This window comes from Nipponia nippon, unplaced genomic scaffold (genome assembly GCF_047370975.1).
Source record: "Nipponia nippon isolate SJK-2023a ecotype South Korea unplaced genomic scaffold, ASM4737097v1 scaffold_6, whole genome shotgun sequence".
NCBI classification, from domain to species: domain Eukaryota; kingdom Metazoa; phylum Chordata; class Aves; order Pelecaniformes; family Threskiornithidae; genus Nipponia; species Nipponia nippon.
In genome coordinates, this window is record NW_028262380.1 from 42,315,029 (window position 1) to 42,328,490 (window position 13,462).

Genomic DNA, 13,462 nt, shown 5'->3' on the forward strand with positions numbered 1-13,462 from the left:
CTTGGGTAAATCTAATGGTTAGAGAGCAGCAGGTCAGAAGGTTTATTGAAACATAACAGACAAGCTTTAAAATCTACCTTGAATGTCAGGTATCTGAAAACTAAGTAACATTCACATATAATTTTAAGTTAAGCGTAAATAGTTATGACGTGTCACAACAGCCTGAATATAGTTTTCCAAGGTTATATAGGGAAACTGAGCATCTTTCCCACTCCTTGCCAAACAGACTTTTCCTTCCGAGGCCAAAGTTGTCAATATGTGGGATACAAGCTATAAATCAAATACTGGGTATACACAGCCTCATCATGTATGTTACAGTATCTTTCTCATCATATTCAAAGATTCAGTCAACATTTGTGTCAACAGCATTACTCAAAAAAACTCGGGGAATCACTGTTGTCACAGTGTCTTCACTGAAATCCTTAGTCATAACAGGAATAGCATTTTAAATGTCACCAAATTAATTCATTTTTTTAAAAAGCACAGCTCTGTTACCCAAATTCACTGCAAGGAAGATGCTTCAACTGAGTGGGACTTACTTGCATGAATAAGTAATATTATTGAACAGTAACAGAATTACATTATGTCAGAAAGATCTTTCCCTGACTTCTGCTTTTTTGGTTAAAATTTCTTCCCAAACAGCTGAGTCAAATATACCAGTGGCATATAATGTAAACTTTTTTTTTTTCCCTAATTATCTGTTATTCTCATTCACCCACAAGTCAGGAAAACACTAATAAGTCCAAGGTGAAGAACCAAATACATCTCCCACTGGTATGTCAGCCAATTTCGATTCTCATTTTAAGAACTTTGCTTAACCTGTTTAACTATTTCTTTCCACTGTGACCACAGCTGTTATTTCTTGTAATTGGAAATAAACTGCAGATTTGACTAACTGTTAACTTCTGGAACTACTTAATGACAAGAAACAAAATGAAATGACAAGCCATTTTTGCTGCAAGTCCTTGACAAGAAGTCACATAATGGAGTACTGGTTTAAAGCACCCAATGCAACCTTTCCTAAGTAATCATTCTGAGGACTAAGAAGAGTCAAGCTGCTTGGTAGAAAGCCAAGCAACTTTTCCACAATCAAAACCATGGAAACTTCATCTGGTCACCTAAAACAGCTAAGTCCTTCTTGGAGCATCAGTATTTCAAAGACATAGTCACTGTGTAACCACACGCCATTAAGCATAGGCTCGGGTCCCATGTTTTCACAGGATGTGAAATTTGTCACAACTTTTGTATCTATTTACCTAATTTTGAACCATCCTACCTTCAGGGGGAACTGCAAAGCCAAACCATCAACCCTCTGTCTACCAGCAGGAAATGTGACAGAAAGTCACAATGCTACTTGCGGTGTTAAAAAAAGCATCACATTTAAAAGTACTGATATTTCTTGTTTCCCACATCCCCGTCTTATACTGTGAGCAGTGTGGAAAGCCTGACCTGTACAGACACCTACACAGGCACGTACCAAAGTAATAAGAAACAAGTCTGCAGTCTTCTGCTCTTTGAATTCCAATGCAGGTTTAGGGCATTAGATTGCAAACTCTTTCAAAGAGGTATTTTCTTCACAGCTCCTGGAAAATAGACACAGCATTGTATAGACAAGCAGCCTCCAGAGAATGGCACAAAGGATGCCTGAAGCTAGTCTTCTCCCTCCCACCACCCAAGAAAAAGTGTTAACAGCTGCTTCTTCAGTAAAATTTGTCCTTAATTTCGTTGTTTTAATAAGACAGGAACTCTCTGACTAATTTCACTGGCCTTCTCTGCAATGCTATCATTACACTGATATAAGACGACAGGGTGGGAGGATGGTTATCTAGCAAAATGAATAGGCACCGATGTTCTGCTCCAGCAGAGATGAAGGTTTCTACACATAGTCAATGTTTCTATTTGTAATTAGGACCTTATTTAAAAGTACTTGGGTGACCACTGATCCTGCAAGCCCATTGCTATAAACTACGAACCTCCCATTAACTTTAACAGTGCAGTGCAAAGCTCACTGTTTTTAACGATTTAATTCTCTTACAACCAAAATTAATAAGGGATAACACGCAGATGCCTGTATAATTCCAAAAATATTTAATGGAAAACCATGTTTAAGGTAAATATTTAAGTCGCATCCAATAAATTTTATACATGACATTCTTATTTTTGGAGAGTTCAAAACATTCAGAAGGAACCTGTAAGACTTGCAAAATCCATGCATGAAGTCCTTTCCTGGTCAAGCAAGGAAATATGATCATAATATGAAGTATGTAAACAGAACTGTATGTATTATACATGCAAACAGAATTATACTGATTCAAAAGTTATTACATGCTTTTTTTTCCCCTGTTACAAAGGCAAGGTTGCTCTGTCCTAGTCACATACCATAGTTTTTTTAAACTAACTGCCTGGTGAAATTTCAGGATCTGCCTCAAGTCTGATGACAATTTTCAGAAGGTGCAACCCCACAACATAAAGCTACATTTCAAAACCAAAAGATTTCCAAAGAAAAAGAACAGATTTGAGAAACAAACTACCATTTGTAATTCAGGCAGAAGAGGCCTTGGAGTATGCTGACATTTTAATTTCAGGGACCAAAGAGGCTCATGTGATAGTATGATTAGCTACAAGGACCATGATCTGAATACAAGTGCTATTATGGTCAAGACAAGGGTATAGAATAGAAGAAACTTGTTTTCAAGAGGAGATTGAAGCTACTCCAGGGGTCAGACAGTCTGTGTTATAGTCTTAGACTTAAAAAGCCCCAGGTAAACAAATGATCAAAACAGCTACTTGCTTAATGGAACAGAAGCAAGTGGAAATGCACTCAGCACTTGAGTTTTGATCAGGTTAAAAACATTTAATTCCTATTATGTTCTAGTTAGGTATGCATTTTGTCATTTAATATTGAAGCAATTTCTTTCCTTGATGACAGACACCAGAGTATTTTACCTTTGTCTTATGTTAAATTAGCTATCTTAATTTCATCGTGGATGGGACTATGTTTTGGATGACAGAATTCCTACATATTGAATAACAAATTTTCACACATACTGGAATCTTCAGGCCAACCATTCATTTCCTTCTGACTACAATCCTAGGGTAGGACCTTGGAGGGTTTCTCGGCACTCAGACCCTACCTCACACACTGCTCCTGCCCTCACCCTTCCACAGGAAAGAAATGCAAGCCTGCAGATGAGAAGAAACTATTAACCAGCCATATCCCCAAAGGGAGGGACTTAGGAATCAGGCCTGAAAAGGATGTTAGCAAACAAACCCACCTCTCCAGGCTGGATTTCACCCCTGGTCTGTAAAGAATCAGATTTTAAGCCTCATAGGAAGCTGCATCTTTAACAACCCCACGTTGAACTGATAATTCGCCTCCTTTTGTGGGTTTTTACTTCAACAGAAGTACACAAAATCGGGGAAAGCAACAAAACTCTCAGCCTCAAACCACCTGCCCAAGACAGCCTGAATCCGGGCTTCTCTCTGGACCCTGCAAACCACAGCCTAGACCCCAGCCCCTCTGCATCGGCCAGTCCCCACAGCTGGCTGCTTCCGAGATAAGAAACTATTCATATGAGTGAATTCAAATAATTCATTTTAACCTTTCCAAGCAGAAACAATACCTGCCACAGGGCAGGGGATGGGTCAGGCTGAAAGCCTTAAGGTACACAAATGCAATACTGTAACTTCTGTCTTTACAATTTCTGCACATTTCAGAATGCATCTTTCTGAGGCAGCAGCCAGCCAAATGGACTTTCTCTTTTTATTATTCTAAGCTTGTGGATCCAGCTCTTCTTGAAGTAGTCAATCCTCAGCCACGTCCTACACAACCTTCATGTTAGGCAGAAATGGCTCACTTGATTCATTCGTATACATGGTTGGTTATAAAATGTAACAAGCTGATATCAGATGACTATGTCTTTCTTTCACAGTATATAAATATATCTACACTATCTCGGCACTACATATACACTAAAGACACTGAGATCGATACACACAGACCTAATAAAATGTTAGACAATGTAAAAAAAAGAAATTATCCAAGCTTTTAGCAAAGCAGGCATCTTCACTGGAATATAAAATGCTTTGCAAATTTGTCAGTTACATTGAATTTTTCATACTATAAAAACCTTTATAAGAACATTCCATCATTTTGAAAGTGCCATATGCCCCAACCTTTAAAGTATACATATATATGTATAATATTTTAATATATATAAACTGTATATAAAATACATACATTGAGAAACATCTGGCATCAAAACAAAATCCTTAAACTTCATTATAATTAAACACTGAAGTCAACCTCACGCAGTAATTTGTCTTTCATTCTGACTTGCTCAAAATTTGGAGGAAAGTTTCCATTTGATCAAATACTGCCCGTCAAATGCCAACATTATCAGAACCCTACTAAACCCCAATAATTCCTCCAGTCACACTGTTATTAGTGTTATTCCCCTGATGACACTGACACTCTTGATCTCCAAGTTTGGACTTTGAGCACTAAGCTTCATGAACCCTTAAACATAAGGTTTCAAAACTCTTCACCTGTGGAGCATTCACAAATGCTCACCTTGCTCTGTTTACAGAGAGACAGTGTCCTTCCCTAGGAGTCAATTCACAACAAAACTTCTCTTTAAGGGCTTTAAATCGTTACCAGAAGGAACTTGTCTTTTTGTTAGCAATTGAGAATTAATGAAGTCTAGTCAGGTTAGACTTAATCTGACCAGCCTGAACCCCTCTTTTGGAGGATTTAAAATAATAATAATAATAATAATAATGATGATAATAATAATAATAATAATAACAACAATAATAATATTCAACTGGAAATGTTAAGTTACTGTTCTCTAAAACCAAAAATAAGATAACTGCTAAATCATTACTCTCCTTATAAACCAGTGCAACAGAACTGTAGTTCTGAGCAGGCCATGTGACATTTTTGTGAAATTATCGTGTTTATTGACTTGTCCCTGACTCCTCTTTAATTCTATTATCTGTGGGAAATATTTTCTTATAATTTAATGGTAAAATGAGTTTTTAAATAATGAAGACTGGTGGAGATGTAAGGGAGGAAGTCATATGGAGCTGGGGGAATAACTGAAGAGTCTCTTAATATAGGCAGTTTTTTCCCCCTGAAATACTACTTGCTGAATATACTGCCTTCTTCTGTGCTGATAAAAATAAGCAAAGCCCCTCTGCGTAGTGTTGTAATATTGTGACTCCTATAAGAAGTAGCAGAGCAGCTGCTACCCTCATTAAAGATAGTAGCAAAATGTAATGGATCTTAATTTGTACAGTGATGAGCTTTGAATAGATTGCTAATTGTCCTGCTAGATGTTGATCTTAAGTTTCTCTTGTGATTCTTCATTCCTTCCTTAATCTTGTGACAGACATGAAGCACAGAAGACCAGCAAACTGCTACCCTAGGATATGGTGAGACAAGTCTGACTAAATTCTCACTGGTTTATTTTATATTTTATAGAAAGCACTCTCTGAAGGAAGAGAAACATCTCCATTGTTTTCATGACCATACCACATTTACTCCTCTACAGCGCAAATTCCTTTTGCCTGCAGCAACCTGCATCATGCCTCGAAGCGTTGCTTACATGAACGGGGATGTTTGTTGCTGCTATTGCACATTATGAGTTAGACAGGTAAGTGATTGATTTAGACATTTAATACAATGAGAATATGAGCATCTTGGTTTTGAACGAGGTGAAAAAACAGCTGTGGAAAATGTGCGTAAAGATTGGCATGTAAACAGGTCTTCCTAGATGAGAAGCATATCTTTCCAAAGGTAACAGTAAACATGTGCTGGGTTAAATGTGAAATCCTAAGCCAATTCCTATCAGTTTCATTGCGGTGGGGATTTTATCACCATGATGCCTGCCTCAAATAAATGGTCAAACTATAGGCACATCATGTATTTATCAATAAGCAGAAGATGGAGAAGGAAAGGGAAAAGGTAAATAGTGACTATTTAGTAGTGTTTGTAGGAATAAACTTCCTTCCATGTGCAACGTGAAAATGGTAGAGTCATTGGGATTCAAAGAGTAGCAAAAGCACTCGACTGTTAGAAGTCCTCATGTAAAACTCACATCAATGTCATAAACCCTTTGCCACACCGACTTGCAGCCATCTCTATGGAATATGATGACAATCACACTGAGCACAGCTGTGCACAGAACGGGTAATGGGAAAGGGATGAATGGCTTAGCCCTTTCAAAGTAGGAAAAAATCTTCAGGCTTAAGTGGCACAGGTGCACCAGATCAAATGTTAATTGAATTTAGGTACTTTGGTCTTTGCAAAGGACCTAGGCATAGCAATGCTTAGAACCATGGTACTCTTTTTTAAGCATCTTGAAACTGCAAACAAGTGGCACAAGCCCTGAGGACTTTTTCTGTTTCTCCCTTAATAACACAGGTGGTAATTACAAATATATAGGAAGGATAACAAATCTCCTCACCCTGACCAGACCATAGAAAAAGCAAAATAGACACCTTTACCCTAAACCCACCTAGCAGTGCAATTCAGATGTCTTGCTTTTGCATTGCGGAAGAGGTGGCCTCCCCCAATTGAAATTCACAGCCCTTAATTGCGAATTATGCTTTAAAACACTTCAAAAACAAAAAAGCATTCAAGTCTCTTCATTTGAAGCATGGCTGGCAGGTGCTCTAGCTACTCAACTGCTACAACAGTCCAGCTTGCAGGGATCTTTCTTACCTACCAATTGCTATGAAATGCAAAACTTCTGAACTGCAACAGCTTCAACTGAAGGGAGTAACAGCTTCTGCAAGCCAAAACCTAGAAGTACACATCACAGTCCTACTGGTTAGGGCAGCAAGAGGGGTTCCAGTTCCTGCTTTAGTGCATGCTCGCTGAAAAGGATCTCCATCCACAAACAATAACAGACATCCAGTCTGTGAACACCAAATTGTGCTATCAAGAGAGGAACAGCTTCAAACTGAAAACACCTCACGTCACAAAGCATCTGCAACTTTGCAGTCAGGAACTTTCCCTGAGAAAGGGAATGGGATTCTGTTCTCCAGTATTCCAGCAAGCCGTCTACCTGCTGCTTGCCAGGCAGCTTCCCAGAGAAAAGGGTGGGTTTTGAACTGCAGCCAAAAAAACACTGCCACAACCTGGAGCTAGGCAGCCCTACAACATAAGGATCCTAACAAGTACCAGAGGCAGAAATACAGCCATTAGTCATTTAGTGAGAAGTTTGTACACCAGGATCCCATACTCACAAAAGATGGGAACCCTCCCCACATATTGTACAGGATACCTACATGTCCAACTTGGGACAGTGAATTCCAGAAGGCAAAAAGAAGTTTAAAATTTTGTTCATACTTTATTTTGATGTTAAGAGTTGAGAACTTAATCTTTTAATCAACTTGAATGAACAGAAGTTTGGGGCTTTTTTTCCCCCCTCAATATTTTAGAAATGCCCAACCATTACTAAGTAAGCAAGAACAAGCTTCATGATGTCGCTTTCCTCAAAGGACTCAGTAATATTGGAAAGAATGCAACTTTCTTTATCAATAATCGAAGGTCTGGAGTTTAGAAAGTTTGGACTGCATATCCCTGAATACCTATAACAAGTGAGGTAATGCATTTGGTCCAAGAAATGCAGTGCTTGATAGAAATGGCAATGCTGAACGAGATCAGTATGAATGTACTTGTAAACATGTTGTATAACCCAGGAATCACAAATACAGTGTAACTTACCATCTCTGGCTCCAAATCAGGAAGACCTAGTTTCAAACTAACTGTCAAGATACAAGAAAATACATGACTTCATCTGAAATCAGATAAAAACAGATTTTTGTAATCAAGTCGTTGCACCAGTCTTCTATAAAGAATCAAGAGCCTTTCTCTCCCTGTGAGCAAGCCATTGTTTCGACAACCTTTTTAGACATGCTGAGAAGCATTTTTTAAATAGCAAGGACATTTTCATTGTGGGTGACATGAATCAACTATCTGAAAGAACAGCTGCATCTTCAGATGACATGAAGAGAAGTGTGATCTGGATGTAAAGTATAATAAAAGAATGTTTTCTCCTCCATTTACTATTTTTGTTCGAGTTCTACCTCAGAAATTTAATTTTAACTGTTCACAAAAAAGCTAGAAAAGAAAATAAGGTGGTAGGGAGGAAGCTTTTATGTGCATCTAAAGCCTGTGTTAATCTGTTTCAAAGATTACCTTAAAAAAATGATTTGTTTTCTGTTCACTGAACCACACCACTTCACTGAAGTCAGGGATGAGAGAACTCTGTTAAATAACTCTGATTTCACGAGTCTAAAAACTGAGCCTTCTCATTTTATGCTTTATAATCGGAAGCAAACACTGGAGAGTCCAAACAGCTATGAAATTCAGCCTTTGCAGCTTAGGCATATTTTAATTATTCTTGTAGCATTATTACTCATGTCTTATACGAAAGACCTCAAATACTGGAGGAGGCCTCAAGAATTTAGACAGAAAATGAATTACAAAGCATGCCTTGAACACAAGAACTGACATCCAGCCTCTGGCATGCTGTCATCAACAGCCGTCAGTGCTTGGTACTTCAGATACCACAACAAATGCAAAACAAGAAGTTAGCATATGCATTGCAACTAATATTTTGTACTCTGTGTGCTCTCTGTTGTTCTAGCTACTGCAGACACCATTCCCTCTTAGGCAGAGAAATGACATAAGGCCATCACTTCAGATCTTTGACAAGTTCTGAAGATGAAGAAGCTTACAGGATCTTTTAAATTTATTCTTGCATGGACTACAGTACAATTTATAAAATGGCAAGACAGCTTCAAACCTGAAAACTCAGCACTTCCAGTTCAGTCTAGTCTGGGAGCTGACAAATATCATGTCTATGACCACAGTACAGCCAACAGTACTGGTGAATGAAAGCAACATAAACCAGTCCAGAGGGGTGAAAAGAAAGGCTACTCAAGCTGTGTTAAATTTAAACTACCAGGTACAATAAAGTTAGCATCAGCCTAAAAGGATGAGGAAAAACTGTTCAGACAATTCCAAAACCTCGTCAGAACAGCATCTTCTTACGTGACTTTTCCTAAACCAAGACACTGATAAAAAATGGCAGACAAATGCAATAGAGATAAACGGCAAAACTTTGAGAGGACCTTTCTCAGGAGAGGCAGTTATATCAAAGTTAAAGTTTCACAAAATGAACATCAGTTTTGCCAATGGTGTATTTTTGAGGGGAAAAGTCTGAAATATCTCCAGAGCAGATGGGGAAGAGCTTGCAAAATGAGTTATAAACAATGTTTCAATCAAGATGAGGCAGTTTATCCTCTCTTCTTTTGGAAATTTTCAAAATACTCTTGTACTTGACTCAAATCTCAAAATCTTTCATATAATATTGGATTCTCCACATAGCAACAGGCATTAAGTAAGCCATCATTTTAACAATTTTATTTATTGAAAGCTTACTGCCAGTTTTGCAGGAACTTTGAAAACCAAGATTATACCTGGCTATAGAAAAGTCAATTAACAAGCAGGCAAATAAGAATTTCTCTGTGGAAAGCAGAGAGGCTAACATGGCTTATAAAATATATTGGATCATAGCTGTCCCATCTCCTAGGGACACTGAAAAATAGAGAAATAAACAACTGACAGGGCAATAGTAGAAAATAATTTTCTGTACTGTTGTGCAAGTCTTGTCTAAAATGCTCAACATGCAATCAGTTTTTAAATTCATTCACCGACGCAAGCGCCTTCGTAGATCTGTAATCAGTTTACAAGTGATTCTCATCAAACCTTGAAAAATATATTATTCCCACAGTCTGTATGCATACTATTTAGCAACCAAAAATCTTCATGAGTTATCAGATCAAATTTTCAAACCAGCTTCTTCCAATGACAACTGATTTTTAACTTGAAATTTAGTTTCCAATGCAAATCTCAGCACCCTTTTCCATCTATGCACTCATATGGGAAATACAGATAGTCAAGAGGCTTGAATTTGCATTTTCTGCAATTTCTTCTGGTGGGATGAAACACTGTGGATACAAATTACAGGGAGAAAATGGGTAGATCAGACCTCAGCTCTCTGAATATTTAGCACCATAATGTTCTCTGCCTTGAAACTGTTATTTGCAGGTTGGGGAAAGAAGCTTCTGCTTTAAACCACAGGAAGATTCCTTTAAGGAAGGGCAATTGGAACACTGAAAGAACTACTTCCACCAAGGCTAGTCATATCAGTTCCTTAGAGCAGGGGTGGAAATCCTATTAGTCAGCTTACGCCTTCCACAGCTTCAAAAGGTATCCTTTGAAGCCGAAGAAAAACTTCTCAAGTGACCAGTTATGCAAAAAGTTTTTTAAAGAACAGGTTATTATAGAACACTGCATTCTTCCGGGTATTCTGTAAACCGGGAAATAACCAAAGATGCATGGGGATCTGAGGAATATGCCAGAAAAGACTTTTCCCACTTCTGCTTCAGTACAATAGCTTTTGCTAAGTAAGCAGGTGCACTCAGCTGGACAGCTTCCCTCTGAACTGACCAGCACCCCACAGCACAGTTTCAGGCTTCAAAACTTTCTCATTAAGCCCATACAGACTTTAATACCACATGGATTTCAAGGACTTTCTGCAAGATTTACTTTATTTGCAGTCCCAGAATTACAGTATGTATGCTCATCACTCCTGCAAGAGACACAGAATAATTAGGAGAAACGGTCAGGCTTTCAGGTTGTCTCGGTGATACCCGAGCAGATCTATAAATGTCTAGAATCATGCTGAAATATGACGTGACAAAATCTTTCCCTTTCATTTATCTACTAAGAGCAAGCAAACCCAAAATATATCAAAATCTGTAGTCATTTAATATTAAACTAAGTAAAGAATAGAGCTATTAAACCAAGAAGTGGGATTTGGAGGGTGGGATGGGTGGTGTTAAAATTTTCAGTTTCACATGGTACAAAACTATGTCCAAAATTTTGATGCAGCTTTATCCAAACTAAAGACTTCATTTAACATGATACTGCTAGGTTACAGAGGAAGTTTAGTAAAAACAATGTTTCAAGCAGGTAGTTCAAAAAACCTTTAGAAAACTCCAGCAACATCTAAATAAAGAAGTTTGGAGACAGGGTATATGATGCCTTCTCATAAATAGATCAATGTATGGTAATATTTTTATTTTGAAACTGATGTTTATTTTCATTTTGAGAGAGAAAAATATTTGAAAGCATTTGACAGTGGAACTCATTTAAGAAACAAATGTAAAAACACCTCATACATTATATTCCTCTCACCTCCAGCACTCGCATTTATTTCCACTCACTGTTGGCCACAACCCAGACATCTAAAAGGAGACTTTTATGGCTCCTCATCCATGACTCTCTCACTCTGCATTTGAGTCTCATGCCTTCCATTCTTACAGGCTCACAGCCTCGTATATACAGTATTCTTCTTCCCCCCAAAGTGAAACTCAGCTACAGAATCTTCTCAAGAGTATTTCACCACCTCTAGACGCTTTAGTGTCAAGAGGCTCATATCACAGGAGCCAGAACCATCAAGGTGACTGACAGCTGGAGAAGGCTCGAGCACGCCACCTGACAGGAAATCCTCAAAACGTGTCTAACACGCCTCAACCCCGCAGAAGCTGCAACAGCGTCTATCAAGGTAGCAAAGAGAATAAAAATCCTGATATTTTACCAAGCTTGACAAGTCTAAGGTCCAACAGCAAATATCCAGCACAGCACCTCAACAGTCTTTCATAAACGGGTAGCCAGGAATCGGACACATGCTTCCCTTTTGGAGTCATGGTTTTCTTGCAGCATAAAGTGGAGAAAACTTCAAAGCTCCTTCAGTCTGACAGTGTAGCTTTCCACTAACTTTTAAAAAAAAATCATAAATACCTAAGACTTATGGGTAATACACTATACTGATGAACGTGATAGATGTCAAGAATGCATGGGCAAATTCCAAGAACACTCAGTAAGGTGAGTGATTAGTTTTCTAAATAATATTTGAAAATATTTGTATCACCCCTAGATCTGTCTATAGTAGGTGTAGTCAGAGCAAAGCTGGTATCTGGTTAAGTTAGGCACAAGGTAAGCATGCTAACACAAGTACAGTTTTCTTAAAAGTTACCGCAAGTTGCAGCCTGAAGTACCTCCCTGGGCAATATGCGGCCATCCTAAAAGCAAAAGCACATTCATTCAGATACTGACCCCAGCTACTTCAGGGAATCCCAGAACATGCGCCAATCTTTCCTACCAACTACCAGGCTCACATCCATGTGATAATCCCTCCTAAGAATTCCTGCACACCACAGAAACAAGAAACTTCTCTAAACTCATAGAATGGCTTAGAATTTTGATTCATAATTCCTGGGATCCCAAGGACACTCTCAAAAACACAGCTAATCATTTATAGGCACTATCGCGGCACAGGATCATCTACCTGTAAGCATCTGCCACACAATATTCCCTCTGTCTTTCCCCCACAACAGACACGGCATTAGCCAGAATTACCCTAAACACATGGCCTGGTTGTATAAACAGTTAGTTACTTATACTCAGTGCTTCAGAGAAATGAAGGACATTCAGACATATTCTATACATGAAGATAAACTGTTTTATTATGCCATCTATTGAATTTGCCTTGTGAATATTCTGGTTTTCTATGTTTACTTCCATCATTCTACAGTTCCTCTTACTTGTACCAATCTTTGCCTTAGTTTTACTAATTAATCAGACTAATTTATATAACTTAATTCCTGAGGAATTAACTTTCGCAGTTTAATTGCTGACAGTGTTAGAAAAGCACTTTCTAAACCCATTTTAAAAGCAGTGATTTATAGCATGAATGCAAACAGGGAGCAAAACAAAAGCAACTGTAGAGCTAAGAGCTTTTGATGAATGCTAAAATGCCATTAAAATGCTGTTCATATTCTATATGATACAGTCAATTTTATCATTCTTTCTGCGAATGCAATTGCTTCCTCTGAATATGCTGACAGAGAGGTACAAGTCCATGGATTGTTGGCGCTTGCAGAACTGCTTATCATTTTTTAAATTTGGTGGTGTATGAAAAAACACAGAAAGCTTTACAAAGTGTGCTTTACAAATCAAGATCATAAAAATGAACTTGGCTGAGGCTGTCTTTTTGAGGATTTTGATTCATGCCACAGATAAGCCAGAAGGAAAAAGGATGAGGAGCTTGTCTGGGACAAAAACACTGAAGTACAAAATGCATTTAACAATGACAGCACTATCAAGAGTCACTTGACACAGGAATAAAACTGTTTTACAAAGAGTAGGGAGTTTAACATCAGAAGAAACTAACTGTACCATTTAAAAACAAGATAAAGCTATCCCTCCTAGAACTTTTTTTAATTATTTGATGATGAATTAATATAACTTTATTCAGTCTGTATCCATCACCACTAAAGGAGCATTTCCAAGATCTACCAGACCTGTAGAACTCATGAT